Here is a 6,411-nt window from a genome sequence, read left to right on the forward strand (position 1 = left end):
GGTGGTTAATGAAAGAGTTCCAAAACGCGAAATTAATTTCTTGACGACCTAATAATAGAGGTCAAATATCTGTATAGAAAATAAAGAGACGACTTCAAGAAAACGGAATGTAGGCCACCAGGCCTTCTAGAAAGAATCTGCTTACTATAAAGATGAGAACTAAGCTTTTCCTGTAGACAAAAATATGAATACCTGTAGGGGACTGCAAAAGAGTAAAGCCTGGAATGTTCTACGATGTCAGAATTAGAAATGACGCATTGAAATAGTTCCTAAAATTGGACCCGAAAGTTCTATCAACTGTCACTTGTTGCTTCTTTTTTAAAGAAATGTAGATGATCCACATTTATTACTTTATTTCAAAGCAAATATTAAAACACAGTCTTTCATAATGTGGTCTACTACGACCACTATAAAAATATATATTAATGGTCCACTCCTTCAATTGAAACTTTTTTTTTGCAACTGATATTCAGTAATGAGTCACCACTCTGAAGTCGATAGGGTTTGATCAGCATCTGTAAAAAAATTGAAAGGCTGGAAAGTAACTGCAGCATTAGTGGTATCGACTACTAATCACTTTTAAATGATGATGATTTGACCATTTTTCTTCTATGCAACAGGAGAGCTTTTATTCGTCAGTTGCCTAATGAAAAGTAACAAGTACATACTTGTTATTGTAGGAAAACAGCTAAACTCTGGCTCTAGATGGTTAGAAAGACTTGGCTCCCTGTTACACTCCGCCCCCCAGTAGCACAGCGGTATGTCCGCGGACTTACAACACTAGAATACGGGTTTCGATACCCGTAGTGGGCAGAGCACAGATAGCCCATTGTGTAGCTTTGTGCTTAACTACAAACAAACTGTTACACTCCAAAAGTTGCAAAATATTTTTTTTTCAAGACAAAGGGAAAAATATGTTGGATTGGACTGGGGATTCACTAGATTTAAGCCCCATAGAAAAATTATAGGCCATACTCAAAGTTTGAATTAGAAAAGAAGGTACATCGACCAATGAGAGAGAAGCTTGATGAGCACCTTATTTTTTGTTTGTTTATTTGTTGTTTAGCACAAAGCTACACAGTGGGCTATCAGTGTTGTGCTCATCATGGGTATAGAAACCTGTGTTTTAGCGTTATAAGCTTTCATACGTACCGCTGAGCCATTTGGCCTATATGGTTAGATATAAAAACCATAAATTTTGGAAAGATGCAAATGCCTTGTTGAATAAATGTTTAAAGCGTATTCACTCATTAATAAAAGCCACAAGCACATAAAATACTATATAAATATTTTATGGGGTTTGAGTCCGTTTTACTTCACCATGTAGTAACCTCAATTAATTTAGGTAAGCAAATAATTTAGTTGAATTTATTATTCGATATTCTACAGCGGACCAATTGTTACAGCTGATGAGCCTTGAATAGGAGAAACCGCAGTCCACAGCAGAGGGTAGGCCAATCAAAGAAGGCATTAGGCCTCTACGTCACAGAGACTCTTTTTCAATTTCACCTCTGGTAAAAGAAAATAAATAGACATACAAATAAATATTCTGTTCAACTGCTGCATTACTAATTTGTTTTATACCCTCATTTCATCAATACTGTATCATTCTTGTCACATTAACCCTGTTCATCACATGTATAATTTATGGAATTTATTTTCAGAGCAGGCAAGGAAGAATGAAGAATAGAATACAGGCGAACATGTACGTGCAACTGTTATACTTTTGACACCAGTGGAGGTATTCTTGCAAATATCTATAGAGGTTTATCCCGAAACCAGATAAAAAGGTTGAGAATTAAGTTGTCCGAACAGAACAAAAATAAATGCAAGGCAAAAATGCACATTTAATGAAGTTTAAAAGAATTTAGATAAACATCTAGAAAGTTTTTTGTAACAAAATCATCGTGTTAATAACTCCCCAGGTTTGCAACAGTCTCTCTTTGTCGAGTGACAAACACGTTGTAGTGTGTACAAGCTATAACTAAATGTTCTACTACTTTCCAGTGATATTTCTTTCGTTTTACTACTGTCTGCGGACTTACAACGCTAGAAACCGGGTTTCAATACCAGTGGTGGACAGAGCACAGATAGCCCTTGTGTAGCTTTGTGCATAATTAACAACAAACAAACAATCGTTTTACTAAATTTCACTGAATAATTACCGAGACTGATAAAAAAAAACAATAACAGGAGAAGTTTAGATTAAAATTTGACAGACAGTATCGAACCATCTTGTAAAGTTATTTTTGTAGCTTGAGTCACCATAAACATAGCTCCACCTTAACCTCTGGTTGTTTAAAATTATACTAAATGTTTTTTTTGTTGTTGTTGTTTTTTTCTGGTTTAACAATATACATCCAAAAGAAACGAACACCCCTGACAATTAAACGTTCTTTGTTGTGCGATGTTCATGAACTTTCTCAACAGTACTTTCCTCAAGACCACATATTCTATCAAGCTGTGTAAATACAAGGCAACTAACAATTTTCTACCACATATCGTAACGGTTCCTACAGGCGACTTACCTGTGCCATCACTGGATTATTCTGAATCCAACTCATCGGTTTGTACGGCTTGGTGGAAATCCATTCTGTATAAAGAAAATCAATCACAAACTCAGTTCATTCACTTAAAGGACAATACTGAATTATTTCGTGAATTACATAGCTAAAACAAGTACTTAGTGGATGATATACATTTGTTTTGTTTTTTTATGTCCTGTCCAAAAAGTCTGAATTAAATAGTCGATACTGTTTTTGACGCATGCGCAAAATGAACATCCACACTTGTTTACCCAGAAGGCTCTGTATCGTAACTTTTGTGTGCGATTGTTTTAAAAACTCATTAAACAGACAGCTATATTTAACATATACCTACAAAAAAAGTAAAACATCTGATAGTTGACACTTTCAAACCTTAAATGTTCAAGTTTTTTGTTTACTGTTTCATGTCCATTCATGTTCTTTGACGACTTGAACGAAAATCTACAGGTTCACAAAAATGTGATGCATCTAACTCCAAATATAAATGCTAGATGGCGAAACGTTTCGATAAAACATTCTTTATCGAAATCACGTCAGAGTATCGACTACTTCTCGCCAAAATAATTGATGTACTTTTTTTTTTTTGTAATATAAAATCACAGCACGAAGTCCTGAAAATAACAAACTCCGGTATACAAAGTGCTCATGAATGATGATATGCACTACATTTTGATGCATTTTAATATAATAGAGAAAGAAAACGCGAATAAATCAGAATGTAAAAAATACGCAAAATGACGTAAAACACGCTATATATATATTTCTATTGGCCTCCTTCAGGTAACCGATTTCTGAAATAAAGTAAGCAATCGCGTTGTACTTTGGTTTACAAACAAAAGATGGCGCCAGTTATTTGTATTTTACATGCTAGGTCTTTAAAGAAAAAATAAACGTAGCTAAAATGCATACAAATTTACAGATATATTAAATGACGTCTAAAGCAACAAATCATGTAGGTTTAAAAATCTCAGAAAACAACAACTAAAATTTAATAAAATTGTAAAAAAACTTTGGCTCAATGCTTTCGAACAGCTAAATCCCTTTATATATTTACATTTGAAACGCGAATGTAAAAAGTTACAATCACAAGATGACGCAACATACGCTTTTGGGAATAACATGCTCAAGCAGTTGTTGCTAATAATTTTCACTAAGTGCAAATGTTGGATGTTAGAACCCTTCTTTCTACACAGACGTAACTGAAATCTATTACTAGCCAAGTGCAGCAGTTTTTTTGGCTTAGCTGCAAGATATTTTACGTGCATTTGTCAAACTAATAAACCTTTAACCAGGAAATTTTAAAATATATCAATCATGAACATTTTCGACTTTAAGTTTGAATATCTAGGATAAATTACTTAATTATTGATATATATATTTATAAACAGGTGAGGTGATTATTTTTGGCGCAAAGCTACACTAGAGCTATCTGAACTTTGTCCATCACATGAAATTAAACCTCGAATTTTAGCATTGTGAATTCGAGAACTTTCCGCTAACCTAAAGGGGGACAGGACAATACGTGGTTTGGTTTGAATTTCGCGAAGAGTTACACAAGGGCTATCTGCACTAGCCGTCCCTAATTTGATGCATTGCGACAGTGGAGTAATGAAAGATTTATGTTCGAAAGAGGTGGGCGGAAGAGCGGAGGTTAAGGCGGAAGGGTAACTCATGTAGGGGTTATATCCAAAATTAAATGAAAAACGGTAATACGAACAAAGCTCTCATTTACTATGGGCGAGCGTGGCCTAGTCAAAGTGTGCCAGGATTGTAAGTCAGAGGATTCATAGTGCACGATGCATTGCCGCCAAATCACATTTTGCTATAAGCGAAACGGCCACAGCCCACTATTCGCCCAGACAATACTTGGTGGTGGATGCTTTTGACTAGCTGACTACCCCCAAGAGACAACTACGCGCAGAAAACGATGTTTTTTTTTCACTATATGCAATTATTGATTGTTCGTGTTAAATAACATGGTTAAATAATTTCATAATTATAACTATAATCGAAAAGTTTCATAGTCAAATTATGGAAGTGTTTAGTATTTGAACGATAAATTCGATGTTCTTTACTTATTTATTGGTGAAATCGACCGATGAAGTGTTATGTTCGAAATAACTATATACATTTGTAGAACTATATCGGTTAATTACCGATTTATAAAGTGCAACTACAGCCTACTTTTAAGCATTTTCACTTAAGATTTATGTGCTACTTGTTCTAAATGACAACCACCAGATTGTCGTCATCAGACAATTTAAGAAGTTTATCGAATTTATATACATCTGTGTTTTTAATGTAACTTTACATCTAGCAAAAATAATTCAGGTTTTCAGCCGAATTCAACGAGTTTCAAAAGAGGTAATTACAATGAAGTGTCCTACAGTTTCAAATGAGGTAATTACAATGAAGTGTCCTACAGTTTCAAAAGAGGTAATTACAATGAAGTGTCCTACAGTTTCAAATGAGATAATTACAATGAAGTGTTCTACAGTTTCAAAAGAGGTAATTACAATGAAGTGTCCTACAGTTTCAAAAGAGGTAATTACAATGAAGTGTCCTACAGTTTCAAATGGGAAAATAACGGTAAGAAGAACATATTAAACGCTCTGATGGTAATAATGTGTGAAAAGGTTGGTTAAAGTTATTTTAAAGTCTGGGCTGGGCAAATAGGGAAGGCCAGGGTTCGAAAGGCGATATGTAATTGAACACACGTCACTACACTTTCAGTTGTGAGGGCCACACAGCTTCGACGGTCAATCCAGTTATTCGTTTAAGAGTAGTCATATAGGCGGGAAGGTGCTGCTGACTGGATATCCTCTCTCTGGTCAGTAGTTTTAAGTTAGGGGTGACTGTGTCTGAGCCTTAGGATCGTCGAAATAAGAGTTTAACACGTGTCGCGTAAGTTGACAACACTGGTTCAAAGTATCAAATACCACAGTAAAATTTTGAGATTTTTTTTTAGTATTATGTAAAGGTTCCCCGTGTTTAAAATTTATTTTTCTAACAATGACACCATCTGGTGGCAAATTAAACGTTTCAATAACAGTGATACATGTTTCTTTTCTGAATTAGACATAAGCACCAGCTATGTAGTCAAGCTATGCGTGTTTGTACCTCTGACACAAAAGCACGACTCTCTTTTTTTGTGACAATTACTTTTGTGGAAGTTGAGAGTAGTCTAAATTAAGAAAAGCCAACGAAAACAGTCACTACTACGGAATCACTAGTTCACGTCAGTTCTTATCAATGTAATTAACAACACTCTGTCTGTGTAAATAAATAAGTAATATTAATTTTTCCCAGATCCTAGAAACTGCTTCGAAATCTTATATTTTCTACGCCTACGGTACTTGCTTCTAGTACGCTTCCAAAGTTGACTCGTCTTGAAAACGGCCGATTTAGTGAATATAACAACTTTGAATACATAATGAATGATTATTTATCAGCACATTTAAGCAGTATTCCTCATCTTGAACAGTTGATAGATAGAAACAACATGACTGCATTAATTCCGAGCTGGTTAAAAAAAATTGGGAAGTTTAAATAATGATAAGGCTTCTGGGCCAGATAATATTTCCCAAAAGGTTTAGAAGGAGGTTGAAGATTGAATATGTGAGCCACTTGCTACTATTTTTTTTGTCAGTCCTGGAATAGTGGGCAGGTACCAGAGGATTGGAAGTTCGCTAATGTAACTCCTCTTTTCAAGGGAGGCAATAAAAATTGTCCCAGTAATTACAGACCCACGAGTCTTACATAAATTGTGGGAAAAGTTCTGGAAAGTCTGATAAAAGATGATTTGTAAAGTCATTTAACAAAGTTTAGTAATTTAATGGATAGTCAACATGGTTTCACTAAGTGA

This window comes from Limulus polyphemus, unplaced genomic scaffold, assembly GCF_000517525.1.
Source record: "Limulus polyphemus unplaced genomic scaffold, Limulus_polyphemus-2.1.2 Scaffold3317, whole genome shotgun sequence".
Lineage (NCBI taxonomy): Eukaryota > Metazoa > Arthropoda > Merostomata > Xiphosura > Limulidae > Limulus > Limulus polyphemus.